General features: G+C 43.1%; 1 protein-coding gene across 8 annotated transcripts in view; it reads right to left on the bottom strand.

Moving 5' to 3' along the window:
- Nucleotides 1-16,245, bottom strand: part of Osbpl6 (oxysterol binding protein like 6) — a 194,222-nt gene extending 177,977 nt beyond the window's left edge. For 7 of the 8 annotated variants that reach the window (XM_031370696.1, XM_031370699.1, XM_031370702.1 and 4 more), the window contains exon 1: nucleotides 16,076-16,245. The gene's annotated coding sequence lies outside the window, so the exon portion shown is untranslated. Of the gene's footprint in view, nucleotides 1-15,143; nucleotides 15,583-16,075 lie in introns of those variants that run through there. The other variant, XM_031370697.1, reaches the window with a different exon arrangement.
- Nucleotides 16,246-25,933: the final 9,688 nt, after the last annotated feature.

Here is a 25,933-nt window from a genome sequence, read left to right as displayed (position 1 = left end):
CCAGGAAGATGTGACAAGATGGACGGACGGATGCATGGTACCTGAGCACAGATTAACCAGCCACATGGCAGCTTGTAAGCTAGAATAAATGGGATATTTTAAGTTATATCTAGTCAGAGAAGAGCCTAGCTATATGGCCAAGGTATTTGTAAATATATTTTGAGTCTAAGTCTTATTTTTGGGAGCATGGAGCTGGGAGGAAGAACTGGAGCTTAACTCAAGAGAGATCCTAAGAAAAATGTGGTGACAGATACTTGGGTCATCTGCTTGTCACAAAATAGTCTCAGCGTTATCCCCAAGGAAGCATTATTTTGAAGGCTGGCTCTTCTTCTCCTTTTAAGTTGTCATTCTGAGCTCATTTTGTGAGACTCAGCTGTCTAACAATTCCCAACACTGTTCTCCAATATTTTCTTTAGGATACTAACCAGGACTCTAACCTATCTTTAAGTCGGAAAGGCGAATTAAGCTACACTTCTCAAACGACTGTTTGGTGACATTGGTAAGATCAGACATTTTAGCTGCACTTCAGTGGAATTCTGAATAAACCCAGTTAGTACAGAAAGTTCAAAGAACTTAATAAACAATTTTCAAAGGTGAACACCACCCTCCTAGGCGCACTGCACCAGCACCCTCAAAATGAGACTGATAACTTCCTGTCGGTACAATGCTCACCACATCAATGCCAGCAAACAACAGAGAGAAAAGGTTATAACGCAACTTCTGGGCAGCTTTTAAAATAATCTACAAGGACTGGAGTGATGGCTCAGCAGTTAAGAGCACACGCTGCTCTTACAAAGGACATGGGTTCGGTTCCCAGCAACCACACTGTTCACATCCATTCGTAACTTTAGCTCTAGGGGAACTGGAGCCCCCTGTGACCTCTGCATGCATACAGTGCACATACTTACACTCAGGCACACACACAGCACATAAAGTAATTTTGAAAAATTGTTAGGTGCCTGAAGAAAAAGATTTCTACTTGAATTTAACTGAAGCCATTGATTTGCAGAGAAGTGTCAAATAGCCTATTTTCAACCAAGAAGAAGCAGTGTGAGTTTCAGTGCCTGCAGATTGAAGAAATGTATTTAACCTTGGTTAACCTTACTGTTGCCTTGAGAAGTGGAGTTCCTAAACTTTGTCATTTCCCACTGGCTGGCCAGCCCACAAAGAATCACTAGACATTTTCTTCAAAGAACTTTTTTCTCAACCTTTTAAGAGACATTTCTCACAGGAAGAAAGAGAAATGATCATCAGTTGCCCAGGGATGGAAATTTTGAGACGAGACACGCGATGTTGCTTTACAGAACTATGTGTTTTTATTAAAGTTTAAAGGAAAAGCTTCAAAGATTTTTGTTTTAATTCTGTGTTTCCAAACACTAAAGTGTAAACACAAATAAAACAAAGCAATAATTAGCATTTCTAACAGCAGACTATGTTCAGAGTAGTTTATGTAACTCAATTAACAATAATTATATATTGAAGAACACTTAGTGAATGCCCAGCATGTGAAAGGCGAGGTGAACGTGGGAGTGAAGAATGCAAACAGATAGTTTCTAGTTCTAGGAAAAGCCTTTAAACAGCACTAGTTTGAGGGTTTTTTTTAAATTGGGAGAATCCAAATACAGTCTTTACATCTATGAGTCCCCCACCTCCACTGAGGTGCTCCCCAGCTTCTGAACAGTTATTCCCATGTGGCTAAAAGATTAAGAATCAGTATATCGGAAAGCCGGAGAACCTCAGAGTAGAGCCCAAACCTACACACACAAAAAAAAATCAGTCTACTTCCTTTTGGGGGCGGGGGGTGGGGGGGAGACTCAGAAAACAGCAGTAAGTAGAGAAGTGTCTTCAAAAGAAATATTAATGGAGCAAAGGCATTCACACACTCTCACAAGTTGTCCCCTGACCTACACACCACACACACCATGCACATATGCACACACAAACTAAATACCAGACAATTAAATCTTAAAAAAGAAATATCAAATGTCTGGAAATGTAATGGCTGGAATGTGGGAGGAAGAAAGAAGACAGGAGGAGAACGAAAGGGAACTTTTATGTGCTTAAAATAGAATTTTAATGGTGAAATAAAACAGTAGATGCTGGTTCTAGATATGACCCGCAGAAGCACTGGTGTGGGTTAAGGAAACTGAGCTTTATGCTCTTGGCTTACTCACGACAGGGATGACGGATTTGGTTCACATTTTACTGCTGACCAGATAGTGTTTGTAGTCAGAGCACAGCAAGGCCTAGGCTCCACATCTACAGAGTGTGGTGGACACATGCTGTCCCCACTTTCCTTTCAAGATAAAAAGGACCATAAAACTGTCATTAAGTGATTGTCAATGAATGCCAACAATGTTCCACATGGTAACTGACTTAGGCAAAGTTTAACTTGAAGACAATTTGCTACTTGAATATTTACCCTTTAAAAAGAAGACTGAATTAAGTTCTCTTTGGACATTTTAGTTGTTCTATCTTTGGGGTGCCATTTCTACAACAATGAGATACACTTGGTGACACTGCTGAGACTCCCTGTGATGCAGAGGAGCCTCGAACTCTTACCCCAACTCCAGAGATAAGCCCTGGTAGTCTACCCATATTACAGACAGGGAAACTACTTTGGGCAAGTTCTTTAACCTCTTTGCGTCCCAGTGTTCTTATCCTTGCAATGGAGCTAAAGACCACTGACCATTAACTGACTACCCACCAAGCACACGAAGCAATGTCTAGCGTGTGAGCTGTGTGTGAACCCACGATGTCTGTGTTCTGACAGCTCACATGACAGTTCTTTCTATCGGGAAATCATGAACACTATTAGGGAGACTAGAAAAGATAAGTTAGAATTATCTGATGGACTTTAATGCAATGGATACATAATGAAGATCTTAAAGAACTGATATCCCTTGATCCAGCAAGTCTAGGGAATGGCAGAGTTCTATACAAACATCTATATAACAAAGCCAATCACCAAGTTGCCATAATACCAAGAAAGAAGCCTATGTGTTCAACTAAAATTCAGTTAAACATGACATGCTCAAAAGAACATGTTCTGTATCTTTTAAAAGCTATGGGTAAGCTGAGAATAATGGCCTTTAGTCCCAGCACTGAGGGAGGCAGAGGCAGCCAGGTCTCTATGAGTTCAAGGCTAGCCTGGTTTACATGGTGATTTCCAGGCCAGCCAAGGCTACATAGTGACACCTTGTTTCAAGAAACCAAAAAAATAAATTTAAAATTAAAAAAAAATTTAAAAAAAAAGGACTGGAGAGATGGCTCAGTGGAAGAGCAGTCGCTCTTCCGGAGGTCCTGAGTTCAAATCCCAGCAACCACATGGTGGCTCACAACCATCTGTACTAAGATCTGACACCCTCTTCTGGTGTGTCTGAAAACAGCTACAGTGTCCTTACATATAATAAAAATAAATATATCTTAAAATAAAATAAAAATAAATAAATAAAAACTATGAGTAGCAGTACTGGGGAGATGAAGTGGTCAATAACATGTCTGCCATGCAAGCCTGAGGACACAAAAGCCAGGAGAGGTGGTACCAGGCTGTTACCCTAGCACCCAGGGATGGGGTTAGAAAGAGGCAGACCCCTAGAGGTCACTGGCTTGGTCTGTGAATTCCAGGTTCAGTGAGAGACTCTGTCTCAAAATCAATAAATTAGGTGGCGAGTGACAAAGAAAGCCCTTGGCGTCTACCTCTGACCTCCACATGTGTGCACGCACACATATCACCCCACAACACACATCTGTACCCAGCCATATACTACACACAATTTTTAAAAATGTATTATGACTAGCATACGGTTCCTCAAAGCAATGAAACATAGAACTACCATATGATTTCACTCCTGGCCAACACACCCAAAGAAACTAAGGAAGCCTCCAAGACAACCACACGTCTATATTTTGTGCAGCACTACTCACCACAGCTCTGAAATCAATCTAAGTGATCACTGACAGATGCATGAACTGGGAAATGCACACATACAATGGAAGTCTACCCAGCCTGAGGGAGATGGAGATTACCTCACCGGTAGAAGGGTGGACACGTCTTGAGATCATAATAGTAAGCAAGGTAAGCTAGACTCAGAAAGATAAGTACACAAATGTCGCACGCTTTTCTCATGTGCAAATCCTTAACTCTGTATGTAAATCATGGTATGTATGTGTGTGATCATATATACATGTGTGCGTGCGTGTGAACACACACATATATATGAGAGAGAGAACTAGAAAAGGAGGTGTTTGGGGGAATGAAGGGAGTGGTGTTTATAAGGGAAAGGGGAAGCGAACACAAGAGGATGAATATGGTCAAAGTATGTGGTATATGTGAACAAAAAAGTCTCTATTAAGTCTATCGCTATGTGTAATCAATGCACACTAATAAAAATTTAAGCAAATAAAACGGCAAATAAGAAATTCCAAAACAACTATGTTTGTCTATAGAGACAGTAGGAGGAAAAGGACTTGGCGCAGGTTGATGAGGGGACAGGGAAGGACAGCACAGTTCTTTAGGGCAACACAACCATCCTGTCCCCTCCCATGGTGGTAAGCTCCTGTCATTACAGAGCTGCACAAGGCAACTGGTGTACACTAGGAAGACTGACCCTGCATGTCAGCTATGGACTTTGGATAATGACGTGTCTATAGAGTCCACTGACTGGAACCAACACCCAGCCAGCAGCGATGCAGGTGCTGATGCCAGCCGCAAGAGCAAATGTGCGTGTGTGCGTGCCTGCGTGCCTGCGTGCCTGCGTGCGTGCGTGTGTGCTGCAACTCTGCATTTTCTAATTGATTTTGCTGTGAAGTTAACACTGCTCCAGAAAAAAAAGGCTACGTTTTAATTTCTTAAAATTAAAAACACTGGCAGGACAGTGGTGACACATGCCTTTAATCCCTGCGCTCGAGAGGCAGAGGCAGGTGAACCTCTGAGTTAGAGACCAGCCTGGTCTACAGAGTGTGTTCAGAACAGCCACGGCTACACAGGGGAACAAACAGAACAAATAAAGACAAAACAAAAAATTAAAAACACTGCTGAGTAACAAGTACAATTTGGAAAACACCTGCAGGTTAGACCCAATTTTTAACTAAACTTTTATACAAGCAATACAAGATATTTGAAAATATGCTTTTCTGCATTTTTATGTTTTTGTACTATGATCTTGTATCAGTCTGAAGTTCAAAGAGGCTTGGGTTATACTAAGGTTACTGGTTACTAGGTTACTGGTAGACTGTGTGCTTAACATACCTGATCCCCTGGTTCAATCATCAATGCTAATTAATTAATTAATTAATTACATAGGGGAAAATATTTAAAAGCAAAGAGAGCAAATCCAACCAGGAGTCAGTGACACGCATCTATAATTTCAGCTTTAGGATAGGGCCTGAGGCAAGAGAATATACAGTCTAAAGCCAGCCTGAGCTACATAGCAGGACTCTGTCTCAAACAACAAATATACAAACCCCACAAGGGTAAAGGACAGTAGTACAGTAGTTGCCTAGGCCATGCAAGGCCCCAAGTTCAATCCCTAGATTGCCAGCAAATAAAACAGCAACACAAATAAAGCCAAGAGACAGCTTCTGGACTTTCAAAATAGTATCCAATCTTCAAAACAAAGTTTGGAACCAAAGAAGCACAGAGCACAGGAGGTGAGAGGGTGTAGGGGACAACAGTGACACCATGGGGACTTGTGAAGGATGGAGGAGGTGCTGTTGGAAGTAGAGGGAGGTCGGGTATGGAACAGGCAATGAATGACCCATGGCTGAGAAGACAAAAACAGCCAGGCAGCCTGAGCCATCATCTTCAGAGCCTAGGCTCACCACTTCTTATGGGCTTGACAGGAGACTCCAAACACACCAGGAACTGGGCATTTCTAGCTTTGTTTTTTTCTCTTATGACAAGACAAACCAACTTGCAAAGAACCAGAAGAGAAAAAAATATTAAGAAATTTAAGAAAAATCACTGAGTGCAATGAAATCATAATTTACATCTGGTTTCCATGTCCTTTCTAAGATCTACAGTACCAGTAAGGAAAGGTTTCACCTCACATCTGTGACCAATGAACAGCGCCTCCGGGGAGGAAGATGCAGTACCCCAGCATAGTCGCACACCTCTGTAACCCCGACACTCAGGAGGCGAGGCAGGAACAGTGGCAGTTTAAGGCCATCTCTGGCTACAGAGTAAACTGGAGGCCAGCCTAGGCTACATAAGCATAAAATATCAACAACAAAAATTAGTTCATCTAATGTAAATATAAGCCTTATATTCCAACTCTTCCAAAAGGCACTCTACTGTCTGATCATTTCTTTCTTTCTTTCTTTCTTTCTTTCTTTCTTTCTTTCTTTCTTTCTTTCTTTCCTTCCTTCCTTCCTTCCTTCCTTCTTTCTTTCTTTCTTTCTTTTTTTCATGTATATGAGAACACTGTAGCTGTACCAATTGTTGTGAGCCTTAATATGGTGGTTGGGAAGTGACTTTTAGGACCTCTGCTCGCTCCAGTCTCAACCCCTCTCTCTCTGGCCAACCTGCCTGATCCAGTAGGCCCCACTTGCTCCAGCCCAAAGATTTATTTATTATTATAAATAAGTACACTGTAGCTGTCTTCAGACGCACCAGAAAAGGGCGTCAGATCGCATTAAGGGTGGTTGTGAGCCACCATGTGGTTGCTGGGACTTGAACTCAGGACCTTCAGAAGAGCAGTCGCTGCTCTTACCTGCTGAGCCATCTCACCAGCCCTGTCTGCTCATTTCTAATACAAGGAAACAGGATCTGAGAGATCACTGACCCAGGCTGGGTTGCTTTGCAAATATAAACTGGGAATAAAACTTGGGTATCTACAATGCTCACTCCAGGGCTCTTCCTGTGAAATAAGCACTGCTTTGCTGAAAAGGGTCTACACTAGCAAAACTTTCCAAGAGATAGCCTATTTCCACAGGGAATACACTGAAAGAAACTGATGGAATGGCAAAGTAAACGCAGTTTAGCATGACACCACGCTCACCTGGATTCAACACACACTAGAGAATCTCCTAACAAAATGTAGTTACATGAAACCTGCTCTCAGAATCCCACTAGGAAATAGATATCCCAGATACGGTAGCTAAGGATCGCCTACATCCTGAAATTTCTCCAGGCTGGAAGGGTAGACAGAAATTCTTTAGCTTCTTCCATGTGTCTTTCACAAAAGCAAGCCTTCTGAGGTCACTGCATCACCCTCTCATCTCTGGTAGGCATTTCTCTTGCCTTTCCCACTTACTTCTCCTGGCTCTTGCTCTTCCAGTTTACCAACTTTAACACCTAAGGCTCACCACCTGCTGCACCAAACCTGCTGGATTCTCTGCCCCTCATCAATGATTTCTAAATAAACTTGTACGAAAGGAACAGAAAGACATGTATACATAGAGGACAGAGAACGTCCTTGGAGCAGAAATGTGCATATTATTTACCCAGTATATTTGGATGCACAGTTGATTCTAACTAGAGTTAGAGTTAGTACTCTGACTAGAATATTTTATTTCTCTTTGGAAAACATTTTTTCAGCATGGCAGCTCTGATAAACCCCATGCTTTTTTGTTTCTTCGGTATATGTAACTCATAACTATTCATATTATTGCCAATAAGATTCCTGCCAGCACAAAGCTATTCTTCTAAGACGAACGATTTATCAACAGTCCTTGCACTACCTCTCCTGTGTCTCTCTGTGCTGGGCTCTACCTTGATAGTTGGCACTCTTTGTGGGTGTGAGGACAAGAGTGTGATGACACAATGACAGAGTACACAGCTATAAGAGAGTAGAACTCAGCAAAAAACTTAGCAAGTATTACAAAAAAATTCCAGGGAATGTTTACAGCGATGGAGAGCGTTAAGAGAGGATCAGTGATAGCTAGAAATGCACCCCAGAACCAAAGACTAAAACCTACAGATTCCTGGACTAGAGGAAACCCACCCCCTGGGGGAGGAAACCGGCCAGCAGGAGGAGGAGTCACAGGTGATAAAGACTTTGGTCTGCTCTACTACTTTCTGCACACTCCCAGCCCCAGGCTTCTACCATCACAGTCTTCCACAGTTTTCCTTATTCCTATGCACACCTGGGTCCCACTCTCGGTGCTCTGTGAGTCTCTTCAGTAAGACCAGCTAGCTGGAGCGCCATGATGAAAGCAGGGGAACTCTACGGAATCAAGATGTTGTTCCAAAGGGCAAATGCTTCCGGGGTCCTACTGTGTGGACCTCTAACCTGTCAGGTTAGCAGTAACAGTGATTGTTTATAGAGATAAGCATGTGCTTCCAGCAAACTGACTGACCCCGATGTTACAAAAAGTTCCATTGCTGACAACTACTCAACAAAACTGATCATCTGCCTGCCTCTGCCTCCTAAATGCTGGGATTAAAGGCATGCACCACCACCGCCCGGCTTGTTTTTGTTTTTATGGAACAGCATTTACAGTTAGAAGAGAAAGTGTGCTCTAGTTCATACTTAACATGAAAAGTCTTTTTCTAATATTTAATGAACAGTCATTTTCTAACCTGTGTCTGATCGGTTCTGTTCTTCCAGCCTAGAGATCTTTCCACACCAACATTGCATTGGGTGGTCTTGCATTTTCAATAGCAATCTAATTTTGTTTCTGCTTCCAAATTATTTAGTCTATTCAGGATAATAAGTTTTAATGCTCCTTCCTTAATCAATGCTATAATAAATTTCTATGCAAATTCATCCTGCAAAGTATATTAATAGAGAAACCCTTTGAGGTCCCTAGAGTAAATTTTTAACTTGGATAGTTAATGCCAAATGATGCTATCCATGGAAGTCACATCTGCCATCTTGCACACCTAACTATAATGCATGATGCTTATTCGTTTCTGAAAGCCTTGATACCATAATGCATTAAAAAGATCATGATGTTTGCTGATACAAGGACTTAAGTACTGTGAGCTCGCATTTCTCTCCTCATAAAGTAAGCATGACTTTGTATTTATGTGCCACTTCTAATTAATTTTCTGTGGAATGCCTGGTTTGTTCACTTCCTTTACCCTTTTCTACTGGTTATCAGTCATTTTCTCTTCTTGATACACAGGAGCTCTTTGGACATTAAGAATGTTGTGAACAGTCTCTACTATGATAACTTTTATCTTCTGCCTGTTATATGTGTGAACTTTCCTCAGATGGAGGTAAAGCTGTTTTGTTTTGTTTAAATCTTATTTCTTTTACGGTTTGCAAGATATTTAAAGACTTTATTTTAATGGAGAGTCAAGTGGTTTCTAAAATATCTGATCTTCATAGCTTCTGGGGTCCGAACTTTGATTTCCTCTGTTGGCACATTCTGAAAGTGAGAGACAGGTGGGGCTGCAGTCTCGCCCACCCCTTCTGCTGACTTTCCACTTCACTATCTGCTTCTCTTAGTCCTCTTGGATTCAACTCTGTTCCCCTCCCCTGTGTTCTTAGGGGACTTTTTTTTTTTTACATGAGCCCTACATTTGCTTGGGCTACCTTGCAGATTGCAGATTTCTCTCTGTCTCTCTCTGTCTCTCTCTGTCTCTCTCTGTCTCTCTCTTTCTTTCTCTCCTTCCCCCACCCCTCCCCATGGTATATGTGTGTGTGTGTGTGTGTGTTGCCTCAATTTGAAACTTACTGAGATCAAAAAGAATATATTAATGTCTTTTTACAATCCACATGCCATTCAAACTGTGCCACTCTTTCTATTCCTGGGAAATTATACAATAAACACTGTTCAGATGTGCTGCCTGCTGGGGTGAGAATATGCAAAAGCTTGTCTAGCTGCTATAGATAAACAGAAAGCAAAAATATGAACATAATTTAAAATAAATCCAGACTTTCAACTTTATCTCTAGAAATAACACATGACAAAATATATTTACTTTAATGTTCCTTTAGCTACTTAGGTACCTAGTATGTTTATTACATCTAATACTAATTTATAAGAATGAGCTGAGGATGTAGCTCAATGGTAGACCACTCACCTAGCATACCAAAAAAAAAAAAAAAAAAAAAAAAATTCCCAGGTTCTATCCCCAACATCACAATAAGTAAATAAAGCTTAGCTCTAGTTTAGGGCATGTGAAGTGGCACCTACAGATGGAAATTGAGGCCAAGTTTATTTTTAGATTGACTTCTGAAAAAAATAGATTCTAAAAATAAATGGGTGTTATTTTTCCTTCTACTTTTACAGGTTTGAAGGGGTGAATAGGTCTGTCTCAAGAGCTATGGGAAATGTACCTCTAAAAAAGGCAAGGCAAAACCTACATGTTCAGGTCCTATTCCTGGCCCAAGTGCAGCTGACTTTCTCTGTTAACATAAAGAAAGAGAATGTCAAGGAAATGAAACAGAGTAGCCAGCGCAGGCAACTTCACTTTCCCCTGTGCCCTCCCACTACTGAACAAGCCACAGGGCTATCACTGTCCAAAGAGCACATGCTGCTCTTGCAGAGGACCCTGGCTCTGTTCTCAACACTCGCATGACAACCATCCATAACTCCAGCTTCAGGGGATCTCATGCCTTTTTCTGTGGTGCACATCATGCATGCAGGCAAAGTACTCACACATATAGGATAAAATAAATAATTCCTTTTTTAAAAAAGAAAAAAAAGAGCAAACACTAAAAACTATATGCACACATTTTCATTTTCTAGTCAGAAAAGAGAAAAAGCAAGAGGGGGGAATACATAAATACATGAATATATGACACAAGGAAGATTAAAATCTCAGTCCTGGCTCCCTTTCTCATTCATCTCCCCTTCTGGTTCCTTAAATAGGGGACCCTCTTTACTTCCTCGTCCCACTATCAGTTACTGGTCAAACCTTCTCAGTATTATCAGCAGGGCCCATGGAGTTAAGTGTGGGGCCTCCTTTTCTTAACTTGGAAAGTCAGTGGCACTGATAGAATGGTTTTTGATTGTGTGTTTCTTTCAGTTTGGTTTTGTCTTTTTTGTACCACTAAAGACAAACTCATGCCTGGCAGACAAGGACTCTACCAACCCAGCTGCAGTCCTGACCCCTGTACAGGCAACCTTTAAATCCCTTCCGGCTTGAAAACCTACGAGCCAACTTATCATGAGTCATTCAAGCATCAACAAAAATGTGACCATTTCCACTGCCTGGATATTTTCTTTATATTTGAAAAAAAAAAATCAAAAGGTACATGTCCTAGTTAGTTTTAAATGTCAATTTGTATAAGCCTCAACTGAGAAACTACCTAGAATCAGAATAACCTGTGGGGAAGTGTCTTGATTATTAATTGATGTGGGGAGGGCAGCCCACTGCAGGCAGCACTATCCCTAGACAGATGGCCCTAGGCTGTATAAGAACTAGCTGGGCATAACCTTGTAAGTGAGCTAGCTAGCATGTGGTACTTCTCCACGTTCTCTGCTCCAAGCTCCTGCCTGAGTACCTACTCTTACTTTCCTCTATGATGGACTGTGTGACTTAGAAGTAGAACCCAAATAAACCCTTTTCCTCCTGTAAGTTGTGTTTCATCTACTGCTTGTCACATTGATATTCAGCCAAAACAACAACATATACTATTCCTTACAAATAAAAGCCCTGAGCTAGGAATGGCTATAACCCCATTATTCATACAGCAAAGGCAGGGGATCTTGAGTCTGAGGTCAGCTTGGGCCACATAATTAGTTCAAGGCCAACATGAACTACATAGGGAGAATCTATCAAAACAGAAATAGAGCAAGGGAGCAAATAAAAAGCTGGCATCCTTGTCTCTGAAGGGGAGCGCAGAAACTCTCTTTATAATGACAAGAGCTTGAGAGGGCTGACTCTTTATCAAGGAGGTATAAGGAGACAACGTATGTGCACGTGTGTACGCTTGACAACATTCAATCAGAAACATTAGGAGAGCAAATCTAAAGGTCCCTTTCCCTCAGGCCTACGACTCTCTCTGTATCCTTGGAAAGTGGCGATTAGCATCTTTGCTCCAGGTAAGCAGTGGCTGAGAATGGGAAGTCCCCACCCTTGAATTGCATGCTGTGAATGTTTGGTTCTTCCCACCCAATCCTTTTCATGTAACCCCAGGACTCCATCAACTCTGTAGATCAATGCCATCTTCCACATTGACACACCATAGTATCTTAATAAGGTGTTATTTATGTTCCATCCATTAATAGACAATATAAAATGAGTCTCCTGTACTACTCTTTCGATGACTTCTCTGTACTCACTGAGATACATCAGAGGGTTCCATCCTTCAATGCAGGATCCGCACCACTCCTGGGAGCTCCAAGGCCTATGTGTTCAAACAGAAGTTGATAGGAACTAACTCTGTAATTAACATCTAAAATCCACTGGAACTTCTCCAGTTCCCTCAGTCAGATGTCTCTGACTCTTTCCTCTCTTCCTTACCTAGGATCACATCACAAGCCCTAGATTATCTTCTCAGTGATTTAAAATGAACTCTTTTTGATCTTTTCCAAACTTGAGAACTCTAGAACTCTCAGATAGCCAGGTTCCTGCCTTGAATCTCTCTTCCTACTTTCTTTCTACCCATCATTCCCCGGACACCTGGAGTAATTTATCTGTTGGAAAATTGCCAGTGTCTGACTCCTCCATGGCCATACATTTCCTCAGTTCCAAGTAGCCCTCCTCCTCTCAGTATGACCACTTCCTATCCATCCTTCCCTGCCAACATTCTTCACCAATTCTAGCCAATTCCTGCTTATACACAGGGACAGCTTCTTGTCCTTCAAATGACACCTCTGGGTCTGGTGCCACAGAAGCCTGTTGTGTGACAGCACCAGTGACCTTATTTTCTTTTTCCTGAGAATTTTAAAATGTCATCATTGGTTCTTTGTAAGATGCACTCTTTTTCTTTTTAAAAATACAACGATTAATCTATACAACAACCAGTCCTAGAGGCAGGTAGATTTCTGAGTTCGAGGCCAGCCTGGTCTACAGAGTGAGTTCCAGGACAGCCAGGGCTACACAAAGAAACCCTGTCTCGAAAAATTAAAAAAACAAAACAAAACAAAAAAAACCCAACAACCAGTCCTAATTAAGATCACTATGTGGAACTTATATCTACCTTTTGTCATCTCCCTGATCCTCCTAAAAGACAACTGCACATTTTTTTTAAACATGTATTTTTTTTTTTAACATGTATTTCTTTAGGGGATATGTGCCACAGCTTGAGTAGAGAGGTCAACAGACACCCTGTGGGAGACAATTCTTTCCTACCACCATATGGATTCCAGGGATCAAATTCAGGTCATCAGGTTTGCAACTGGCCTTTACCTCCTGAGCCACTTCGCTGGCCCTGTCCCAAGCTTTACACTCATCACATTGCTTTTCTTAAAAAAAATACAAATAAAAAGTGTATTTTAGAACACATATGTAAAAAAAAAAAGTCATTGCTTATCTGTGTTAGCTGGTTTCCTTGGCTTCCCTGAGTAAGTTAAGACAGCAATCTTGGAAGAGAATGTGGCAATATTCAGTAATTCAAACACTCAGAGAACTCTACAGCCCAGCAATTCTATCCCTGGGCATCTGCTCAGGAGAAATGTTTACACCTGTACCTAAGGAAACATTTTGCAATATTATTTTTTTAGTGCAAAAGGAAGTGGCCACTGGCTGGAGAATAGAGAAACACTGTTTTAGGACACAGATGAAATATGGTACAGTAATGGAAGTCAATTAGCTACTGCTACATACAACATGGTGATACAGTGTTAAGTAAGAGAATTAAAAAAAAAAAACAGAAACAAAGGGATAATGATAAACTTTTTACTCTAAGATTTTTAAAGTATAAATATTACTTAACCCTTACAATAAACAAAAACAAAATTTTCTTCTTTCAACAATTTATACCTTGTTTTTCTTAAAGCAGATACAAACTTACGAGGGCTGGAACACTCCACATCTCCCACAGAACCTAGACTAGTATCTTCAACAAAGTAGGGACTTAATGAGCAATTACCAACTGAACGATCTCGGACTGCTAGTTAGCCAAGTATTGTAATAAAATGAAACCTCCTTATTCTTCTTAACCTCATGAGTGATCACATGAAGCTTTTGTCTACTTATAATTTACGTAATCCATCTCTAGTACCACTACAGACCTCTCACCAAAAAGAACATTTAATCTTAGACAGACTCTGTGTTTCTTACTTAAGTAAAGTTAACTTAAATATGAGTAAAACTCACTTGAGGTTAAATCAAAGTACAGAAACAACAGCATCTATTACATGATCCTCTGAAATCAGAACTACAGTTCTGTGAAACAGAACTTCAACATACTAAAACCAAGAGACATCTGATAAATCATCAGTCACAATTTGAACCAGAAGTCTCCCCCAAAGCAATGCTTCCACTGAATGATAATTGTCATTGACATAACAACTGAAAATCTGGACAAACCCAGGAGGTTTTAACACTGGTAAAAGCAAAGGTTTTTAATTTCAAAATATCCTGTTAACTTAAAAAATATTTTGGGTAAAATATATTAAATGAGGAAGCCAATGACAGCAATAATATTCCACCAATCAGGGCCTTCCTTGTAACCCAAAGAGGCATGCACATCCTCTGTAGGTGACTACAGCCGAGTTACACAGCATCTTCCCTTCGACCTTGGGAACCTGCTCGCTCCCAGAGTTACTGCTAGGTCTTCTGATTCATTTATTATGAGTCTTTGTACCTGCAATGCTGTAGCACGCACTAGATAGGAATATCAGCATCATAAACTCACAGTACTCAAAACTGTAGAAATGCTTCCAAAGCAGAGGGGGTGGGGGTGGAGAAGGAATATATAGAGATGCATGCAAAAACTTAAAAAGAGGAAAACAAAGTTTAATAGTTTTAAGACGGAAATTTTAATTTTCCTTTGAAGTATACATTTCTTAAGTCTGTGACATAACTATCAATTAGTATGTATTTTTAATTTAAGAAAATATGTTCAAAATATTATTTTGTTAGGAGAAATTGCAATCGAGTATATGATTTATTAAATCTTGCCCAATGACTCCAAAATGAAAATTCTTATTTAAAAAAAAAAAAAAAAGCGTTATAGGACTTTCTGTCCAGAAGCGAGAAACAATTTGGCAACCCGGGGTTCCGTTTAGTTTCTGTCATTTGCTTCATGTCCATTATGTAATGCTTTCCCCAGCTTTAGGTCTCTAGTTTCACCAACCTTTCAGGTAGATCACAGAATCGTCACAGAATCAGTATCTGGTCATAACTTTTAAAAGCAGCTTAAGACGTGGTTTACGGTGCGTCTGCAAACGGTAGAGGCTTTTAGAAATCTGCGGGTGCCATTAGTTCTCCGCAGCTTCCTTCCCAGGTTTCCCATCCCTCCTCCCCCAGCGTCCCTGGCGACTGGATCTGCCGGCAGCTCCAAGCTAGACGCAGGGGAAGCAGGTCCTGACTGCAATGCAAACCCTGTCCCGGTCTGAACCGGAGAAGGTAGCACAGGCGGCGAGCGTGGACGCAGGCTGCAGGGAGGGCTGCAGGGACGCTAGCCTGGGGTAGCCAGGAGTGCTCGCGAGGACAGTCCGCAGTGCACGCGCACAACCAAACCCGATGCACAACTTGCCCGGCCACTGCCCGCGGCTACCGGATTCCCTGAAAGGTGCAGCGTAGGCGTCAGCTCTCGTAGGCGCGGGCGCTCTCACCCTCACCGGTTCGGTTCTCCGCTGACAATTACATCAGTCCTCCGGGCCCCGACTTCCATACCCATTCAGCCGGCATCGGGGTGCGGGCATCGAGGTGCGGGCAGAGGGGGATGAAGAACTGCCGCGGGGGGCGGAGAAGGGGGGCAGAGGGGAATGCGTGTACCAGGAAGCCGGATTCCCGGGCAGCCGCGGGAAGGGAGGGCGGGCGGTGAGCCGGGACCGTGACACCGGTACCCCCTACCACTCTGACCGCACTGGGGACCGATTTGGCCATCCTCGCTTCCGCGCTACCCAGCTGGGGAGCCTCTGGAGACGGCGATGCCTTGGGGGCCTGGGGCTGCGGCTGCCCACCCGCGTTATCGCCAGGGTCCTCGGCCCTCTGGACGCGCACAATGCCCCCGGGCCGCGCGGCAAGCACGGGGTATCCACCCCGCGGCCGAGAGACACTTACCTGCAGGGCGAGCGGTAGGTCGCGATGGGAGACGGCCCGTGCTATCCGCCCGGCGCGCAGGCTGGAGGAGGCTCCGGAGGCGCGGAGGACGGGCGCCGCCTGTGCCGAGCTGTGGTCTCCAGCGCGGACAGCGGCGGCCGCGCGGCGCCTCCAGTGGTCCTCCGCGCCGCAGCCCCTCCTCTCCCACGGGCGGGGCGCGCTGGCGGGGCGGCGCTCCAGGCTCCCCGCCCCCGGCTCCGGAACACCCGCCAGCCCAGATCGTTCCCGCGGGCTCCATGGTGTCCCGCTCGGCTCCCACCGCGCCCCCTTCGTGCAGGTTCCAGAGCCCGTCTGGTCCCTGGCATCCGCGGGAATCCGTGGGGTACCGAGATCAGTCACCGGTCAGACCCTGCCCGGGAGAGATAGTGCCCCCCGCTTCCCGCGTGTCCAGTCCAGCCGCGGCGGGAGCGCTGGGCTGGAAAGAAGAGGCCGGGAAGGACTGCAGCGCTCCGGCCACGGAGCGGTGGGAGAGGGCTTCACCGGGGAACTGCTGCCTGGTGGCCTCGGCTCTGCGAGACCAAGCCCCTGGCCCTCGGCGCCCTTCGGAGGTCTCATTCAATAAACAAACAATATATGTAGGCTTTCTGCCCTGCGCGAACTCCCAGTCCAGAAGAGACCCTTGGAGTGTGTGGCTTTAAGTCCCTGGCAAAGCCCCGCAGCGTCCGTACAGCCTCCTTATATCCTTCCCACCTAGCAACTTCCATGCTTAAGCTATTCCTGGCATGCGTCCAAGACCAGATTGATCTAAAGGCAAATTTGCACGGAGGGAGGGGGTAGTTTAAATATTTGCACAGACGTTTCTTCTGTAAAGGGATAATTGAAGAATGTCCCTGTATCAAGACGTCTCTGTCATCAACAACTTCCAAGGGGACAAATCTAAAGAACTGGGCCAAACAGGGACTCTTAGAGCGCTCTAGCTGGTTTGAATTGAGTGGAGGAAGGGGTTCCTTTAAAAACTGATGATCTTATCCCCTACTGAGATAGTCCTGATGGCATTTCACAGTTGTCAGTGCTGATACAATTCTGGTGTGCTTTGACATAGCTCTGAGCACTCTTGCCTACATATCATTTCTCTTGAGCCTCCTTCTTATATGTGGGTTTAACTTCTTCCATCTTGAGTAAGGACCACATTAAAATAACAAATGCTGGACCTTGTGACACATGACAGTCTCACCCCAATGTCCTCCCTGTGGAAACAGTCTCCACAAGGGAGCCATTAGGTAGCTGAACTTTACTCTGTTATAGTTCCTTTTCCATCTGGGTCCCAGTGTGGCGGCAACTACTAAAACAGCTTTCACACACAGACATAGGCATACGTGAAAAATACCAGACGGTGAAAGGAAATCAGAGAACTCTCAGTCTTTATCTAAAAAAACTCGTCCTCTCAAAAATTTTCACATAGCCCCTATTAGTGGAATCATAAACTGCTCAGGGATATGGGAGAGCTACCCAAACCCACACATCATAATTTATTGTAAGAAAGCATCTATCCTTGCTATTCTCTTCCATAGCATTATTTGGAAGACAAATTGTATACATCAGAGGGAAGCATCCCCTGCCTGTCTTGTTGACGAATGGTCAAATGGGATGTGATGGTGCTACACCATCCATCTAGGACAGCGGGTGGATTAGAGAGAGCTGGGTGTGTGTATAGAGCTGCAGATCAAAGATAGTTTCACCACTCTGGCTGTGTATCACAATATTTTGAAAACTTAGCCTGGCAGAGATGTGTAAATATGAGTAATGGGCTCCCGTTCTCCAGCTATGGCAGTGTTATTATTGCTCTGAAAAGTGCCAGGGAGCAGAGTTTACTTTACATGCATATTTTTGCTGAAAGCGTAAGTCACAAGTCAGATGTTAACTAAAAGGATTTCTGCTCCTGTAATCCGTCCCTTTTATTTGTCTCAGAGAGGGACTTTTTCTGTGAAGAAAGATAAGGATGTTCTTAAATGTCCAGTGCTATTAATCCTATAACTCCATTACATGCAAACGAATTGAGCCGCATTTGAACCATCACAGTCCCACCATCAATTTATCTGCTCACACGGCTGCTTTCATTGCAGACTTCTGTCAGGTGCTATGTTGGCTGGGTTTACTTAAAAGGCTGAAATGCTTGCTAGTGCTTCATTGAAAGATGCGACCCCAAGGCATCATATATTGAGAAATGGTGAAGTGAAACTCAAGCTGAGAGACAGGCCAGGAGTTTGATGAGTGAGTTATCGGGCCCTTTACACCAGAGGGGGAAAAAATCCCACACCTTGTCATCAAAATGTTTGGGCTGGATTGTTCTTTGGGCTACTTGGTTATGCTGAGAACTGTACTTCCTCAAATCTACTTTCCTGTCTGTTTGCAAGTCTATATTTGTCATTAAGGGCAAAAGTATAGAGTTGCCTGATGTTTCAGAATCAAAAATAACACAGCAGACACTATGTTTCACAAGTCATCATTGGTTCAGTGTGGTGAAAGGCAAACACCATTTGTAAAGAATGAAAATGATGTGCAGGTTTCTGTCCTCACTCTTCCCTGGTCACTCTGGGGTGACCATAGGCCAGCTAACTGACTTTATAGAGACTCACAGGATGGGATGGTCACACTGTGCCCAAAACTTTCTGAAGATGTTCAGAGCAGCCCTGTTAGCAGTCCCTCTATAACAGCAGGATGTGTATGTGTTTCCCAGCCAGTTTGGACTCCCTTACCTGTGTCAAGGCTGGTCTCCAGCCCTTCCCCTCCCTCTTCCAAACTTCTCCATCTCCTCTCACAAATGGGAAGATGACTCCTTATGACAAATTCCCTATTGCAATTACTCCCACTGTTGTGAATTCCCAAAGGTCCTCTGTTCACAAGGACCGTTAGCCTGAGCTGAGCTGCTTCCGTCTTGCAATAGGACAGGCACGGGAGCAGTTGTGGCAAATAGCTGCTGAGAAGCGAAGAGAAGGAAGGGGCAGGGCTCTGACTGTGATTGATACAGAGGCAAACTTATCCATCATCTGATATTGTGTTGGTTTATAGAAGAGATTTAGCTTTGACACTATATAACTGTTCAGTAATTATTAGTAAATTATCTTATATTAGTAAATCAATCATATAATCAAAATGAACAATTATTTTACTTTTGGTAGGATATCATTTTGGCTTCCAGAATAGAAAATAAATCAAACACCAATCAGAAAATTCTGACCAGTACTTTTTCTCAGCTGTGGAAGAATTCTGAGTTTCTCATGTTGATACAAATTTAAGCATATAAATGAGCATTCCATTTTAAGTTACCTTTTAGATAAGAGAAGTTACGCTCTGAAACAGATTTATCAGGGCTAGCAAGAGATGAGTAAAGAGATTTGCTACGAAGCCCGATGACCTGAGCTATTCCCTGAGACTCACATAGTAAGAAGGAAACCAACATCTACAAGTTGTTCTCTGACATACACACCCACACATGGTGATCATGCATGCATACAACCCCCAGGGGGAGACCCCCGTGGAAAAAACAAATATATGTAATTTTAAAAAGATGTGTTCTCTCTCTGTCTCTGTCTCTCTTTCTGTGTGTGTGTGTGTGTGTGTGTGTGTGTGTGTGTGTGTGTGTGTGTGAATGTGCAGGTGAGTACAGGTGCCTACTGAGGCCAGAGGTATGAGATCCCCATGAAGCTGGAGTTAGAAGCAATTTTAAGACACCATAATGTGGGTGCTGGAACAGAATTCGTGTCTTCTGCAAGAGCAATACACACTCCTAACTGCTGATCCATACCTCCAGCCCCCAAGAACCAAGCTCATGAACTTTACAATATCAAGGAACATAGTCAGAAAAGCAAAGGGCACACCCTTGAAACACTGAAACTTGAAACACTCAGAGGAAGGCTGCCCTGTTCCCTAGCGCTTCCAGGTGCAGAGAGTCTTCCTCTAGCCTTCCTTACAGCCTGCTTGGCAGATTTGGTGGTGGCTTTGTATGTATATATAGAGCCTTCATCCAGAAACTGATGTAAAGCTTCCCCCAAATCTCATACACTGTTGAAACCACCCTTCCCAAGAAGACGGTCATCAAGAACCTGAGTTCTTGAGAGGTCTAACCTGGCAATAGGGTCCTGCATCCTTCACACCCACATTCTCATCATCTCCCGGAGTGGTTTGCTGATCCAGACCAGACAATACCACTGTCTCCATTTCAGAGTGAACCTTCTGTTCAGACAGACTTTACTCGGTTTCAAAAAGGATAAAGAATTGAGTTTACACAAACAGATCAGCTTGTCCTGCTGGAGGTAGGAGAGAGTGGTAGCTATTTGTTCCTTTATTTAATTCAATAAATACATTCGAATGACTGGTATGAATTAGTCACTGTTCTTGGGGCTGAGCTATTATAAGTAAGCAAAAAATAAATAAATAAAAAAGACTTTTGCTCTGATGGAGTTTACCTTCTAACAGAGTGAGAGAGAGCAAACAACTTACCCAACAGATGAATAAACTATATACCAGAAACTCATAGATAATACAGGATGTATAACATATTAACAGGGATGGGAAGGGACTGTCAAATAGCCAATTAATAAAATAATGAACCAGGGCTTCACCGAGAAGGTGACAATTGAACACAGGCATGACGGAGATGAGGAAGGTCACCTGGAGGTCCCCACTCCCATTCCACTCTTCATTGTAGATGTACGTGCCTGGTACGTGTCCAGCATGGGGAAGACCAACCAGAGTATCTGGCACAGTGGATGAAGGAGTATATAATAGGCCAGGTCACAAAGGGCCTGAAAGCCAGACCCTAGCTGCTGTGCTGAAGTAGACTACAGGAGCATGAGTGGGATCAGAGAGAGGGACCTTTCCTTTAGTCCAGGGATCAAGGTGCTGTGGGGCCAGCTAGGTGGCTATGATAAAGAGAAATAGAATTAACAATGCACTATAAAGGGGTAGCCACCATGTTTTTTTCTGGTGGGCTGGATCCAGATGGATTAGCTGATGCTGGTATTTGAATGACTTATGAATGAGACTTAATTCCATTACATTAGAGTAGGAAAAAAAAAAAAAAACCTCCCCTGGTCAGAAGTATAGAATCTCTGGCCGGATGGAGGGCTGGCATCCCTGCTGAGTCAGGCCAATCACTTTGCCTAAGGGACTACTCCTACAAAGGAAGACTGATCTTAAGCCATGTGATAGAGATAGGTGGATAGAGATAACTACTGTTTGAATGTGACACTTTACTTTTCATCCCCAGAATCTCCACCCTTAGTGCGGTACCTAATGGGTTGGCCATAGCTTTGTAAGTCTTCTGGCTTTTTTGAGTTATTTAGGAAAGCAAAACTTGTTTCTTTTTTCCATTCCTCTTCTAGGAATGCTTTCCTTAACATTTTGGGTTTACCCGATAGTTTGGAGCCTCCTAATTCCCTAAAGCCTCCTTCCCTGCCATATGGCCGCTGGCTGGACGTATGACTGACCTCCTCCATGTCAGCTGATGTGGCTTGCCCTACCCTGCATTTCTCTCCTCCATTCTACAAAGAGCTGTTGAGATTCACATTTCACATATGTCCTGTCTGGGGATTTCTTTTCGAGACAGGGTTTCTCTGTGTATCCTTGGCTGTCTTGGAACTCACTCTGTAGACCAGGTTGGCCTTGAACTCAGAAATTCGCCTGCCTCTGCCTCTCAGGTGCTGGGATTAAAGGCGTGCGACGCCACTGCCCGGCAAGCCCATTCTTAAATTATGTTATTAATGAGACCCAAGCGCCCCAAGAGAGGGACCCAAGTTTCCCTCCTATAACCTGATGATCCAGATAGGAGCCCCCAAATTCCAATAGCAATTATATTCTTCACTAGATGAGGTTGAGAAAGAACCACAGGGCCTTCTGCTTCCTGTGCAGGTAGCACTAGTTACTGATGATGAAGGTGCTAATGCCTAAGGGTAGCCATTACAAAGTTCTGCACCTTAGGCTTTTATAAGCACCCCACCCACACACAAACCTGGGTGTGTACAGGGAGGGAAGGCAAAAGGGAGGGAGGAAGAGAGAAGGAGAGATTGTTGAAGGAAATCAACCATATATATCTTATCACTTGCTTCCCTGAAGTCTTAGCCAGTGAAAACTTACAACATACTCCCTCCACTTATAGGCCATTCTTCCTTTCCTCGTTATTGTATCAAGCCCACTTTCCTCCAGATAAGCTAAAAGAACAAGAACTCAGTGGGCTTTTTGTTTGTTTCTTGAGAAGGAGCCTTGCTGTGAAGCCCCCAGAATAGGCAGAAACCCTCACAGCTCCTTCCTCTACTTGCCAAGTGCTGTTTGGTTTGGGGCTGAACCCAGGTCCTTGCTCTTGGCTCCATCACTGAGTCCATTCTGAGTATTTTTTTTTTTTATAAATCCTTCTTTCTTTTTTTTTTAAAGACTTATTTTTTTATTATAAATAAGTACACTGTTGCTGTCTTCAGACGCACCAGAAGAGGGTGTCCGATCTCATTACGGGTGGTTGTGAGCCACCATGTGGTTGCTGGGATTTGAACTTAGGATCTTTGGATGAGCAGTTGGTGCTCTTACCTGCTGAGCCATCTCACCATTCTGAGTCTTAAGAACTCAACAGTTCTTGGTCCACAGTGGTGCCTTGGATTTGAAAGTTCTCTATGAGCTCATTAGCATAACAATGAATGCTGTAAACCCCAGGCAAGTCAGAACCTCTTCCTGGTTTACTCTGAAGGATTATCTCCCCATCTATGTCTGCATAGTCATTATTACTACTGGAAGGAGCGGGCCAGGCCTTGTTGGGGGTGGTGAGATCCCTTAGCTGATTCCCAGAGGTCACACTTTAGAGATACTGAATCAGAGTGAGAAAGTATCTTTTCAAATCTCCATTTAGCACCTACTGATCTCCCATCTTAACAAGCAGCAAGCGTTTCAGGCTCAAGCTGTTGGCATCCAGAACTTAACCAAATGTTGTGCTGGTTGGTTCTCATAGCAATTGTTTCGGGGTTCTACTCCTGTGACACAGAGCTTATTTTAAAAATGAATTTACTGAAAAGTGGGTATGATGGCACACACCCATAGCCCCAACTACATAGCAAACCTGAAGCTGACTTGGTCTACATGCTACGTTAGACCCTGTCTTAAAAACAAAACAAAGGCTGGTGAGATGGCTCAATGGTTAAGAGCACCAGCTGCTCTTCTAGAGGTCATGAGTTCAAATCCCAGCAACCATATGGTGGCTCACAACCATCCGTAATGAGAAACAAAGAACCTACTGGCTGGAGTGAGCTGGCAGAGCAAGAGGGAGAAAGGGAAGGGGAAAACAAAACAAAACAAAAACCCACAAATAAAGGAGAAGGGGAGCAATTCATTGAGGGGTTGTTTGTTTATGATTCGAGGGCAGGGGTCAAATCAAGGCCATCACCTGGGCAGGGTCACATGCTCTCCCAAGTTTTTTTTTCTTCCATTTTCCCTCCTGCTTTTGTTTTTGTTGTTCTTTTGAGATAGGGTCTCATCTGAACAACCCAGGCTGGCTTGAACTTGTACAACCATCTTGACTCAATCTCCTGAATGATAGGGTTCTAGTCATGTGCCACCTATTCCTGACTGTTAAGAAAATTCTTCAAGTCTATTTAAAAACCATCCCAGGAAGCCAGATAAGAAACTGTTATAGTCCATTGTGACTGTGAGGCGCTTAGAGTTTATCAGACACAGAGATGCAGGGGGCAGTAGGCTCCTCTCTGCCTCAGCTGGTGGCTGCAGCTGACTGTCTCAGAATGCTGAAAACTGGAAAGTCTGCTGTATGATTGAGCCTGGGATCAGCAAAGGAGGAAAATCTCAAGGCCCAAGTTATTCATTAGATAAGAAAGACTCTTAGATATTTTTCTACTGCTGTGACAAACCGTCATTATGGGGGCATAAAATAAAGCATTAAATATGGGGTTTCGGAGGCCTAGAATCCATGACAGCAGAGCACAGCCATAGTGCCAGGGACAGCAGCCACGCGCTTGCATCTTGATGTGCAAGTAGGAGGCAGAGAGAGACACTAGGAAACCTCAGAGCCAGCCCCCAGGAAAACACGCACTCTAATAAAAGCCACACCTCCTAATCCTTTCCAAACAATTCCACCAGCCAGAAACCAAGCATTCAAACATATGAACCGATGGGAAGCATTCAAACCACCACAGCTTTGTATCTGAATAGAACAGGATGGCCATTTGAGAATTGGGCAAGTCCTGGTTTATGGTTTCTCGAGACTGGGAACATTAAAACCACTGTCTTGTGCCAAATCAGCATGCTGGCCATCTTTGCATTGCCTCTACGTTGGCATCCTTTTCTGCAAAGTGATATATTAAAAACTGCTTTGTTTTCAGTGGCCTCTTGGATTAGTTATTCTGATTTCCCAAAGTCAGGAGTGGTGGCACACATCTATAGTCCCCAAACTCCCAAGTCTAAGAAGGAAAGATCAAGAATTCAAGGCCAGGTCTAGTGTGATAGTGCACACCTTTAGTCTCAGCAAAGGGGAGATAGAGGCAAATGGACCTTTATGAGTTCAAGGCCAGCTGGGTCTACAATGTAAAACCCTGCCAATAACAACAACAAAACAAAACCAAAACCAAACCAAAACAACAACAAAACCAAACAGAACAGAACCTAAAAGAAAAGGTTCAAGACCCGCATGGATTATATGGTAAAACCCTGCTCTAAATAACTAAATCTACTGGTGATATCTTAAATCTGAGCTCTTACTTGAGGGAAGATCCTACACACACACACACACACACACACACACACACATATATATGTATATATATATATACACACACACACATAATTTTTTATGGAATGATGTTAACATAGGATCTTACTTTCAGCCCTGGCTGTCTTGGAATTCATTTTGTAGCCCAAGATGGCCTTGAATTCTTGGAGATCCTCCTGTCTCAGCCCCCTGAGCACTGGGATTACATCTAGGTTTAATTTTTATTCTAGGACCAAGTAATACTTCATTCCATAAAATTGAATAAATATCCAATTTTAAAATAGAAATACAAATACCATATTTAGAACTAAGGCAACCTCATGTTTTAAGCTATAACTTTAAAGTAGCTTCTGAGGTTGGTGACTGGATAAAACTTGTCCTAGTATCACAAATGCACTGTACTATGACACTCAATGTGGGGGAGCCTTTCCCTTGTGCAGCACACCATGACACTTAAACTGGTAGAATTGTTCCCTGTCACCTTGACATAGTATCAAATGATGTGTAACGGACCAACTTATATTTTATCTCAGTAAGAAAAATTAAAAATAGTAAGACTAGCAACATTTACATTTATGCAACTTGAAACCGCATACCATTAAGAAATACCATACTTACATAAACTGAGAGAGATTGTTAAAAATCTTTTAACCTTTCCAGAGCTACGTAGTTAGGCAGGATTTTAAATCTCACATTGTTACAATTTCTGTAATCAAAAGCATTGATTTGCATTGCCCATGATCTGCTAAAAATAGATGTTAGCAAGTACAACGGAGCTAACGTATGTCATTAAGAATTGGACCTCATTGTTTCTACAGAAATGATTGAATCTGCTAGTGCCAGATTTATAGCAATTTTTCAAATAGGAACAGTTCCAAAAGTCTAGCTTTTCCCACTAAGAGAACGCCCATTTGGTGTATAGATAAAATGATTGTTTACATGGATAATTCAGTAGGGTAGCAAAAGCTACTCCATCTTACTGATGCCAACAAATTCATTATTTTCCTTCCACCAATCTTTGGAAGTGTTGTGAGCAAAGGAGGGGCTGATGAGATGGCTCAGTGGGTGACTGCTCTTAGGAAACCTCATAAAACCTAGTTTCTTCCTAGTTTAAGCTT

Source organism: Mastomys coucha, unplaced genomic scaffold (assembly GCF_008632895.1).
Source record: "Mastomys coucha isolate ucsf_1 unplaced genomic scaffold, UCSF_Mcou_1 pScaffold15, whole genome shotgun sequence".
Lineage (NCBI taxonomy): Eukaryota > Metazoa > Chordata > Mammalia > Rodentia > Muridae > Mastomys > Mastomys coucha.
Note: the sequence above shows the minus strand (reverse complement) of the source record. Positions and strands in the feature narration are given on the sequence as shown.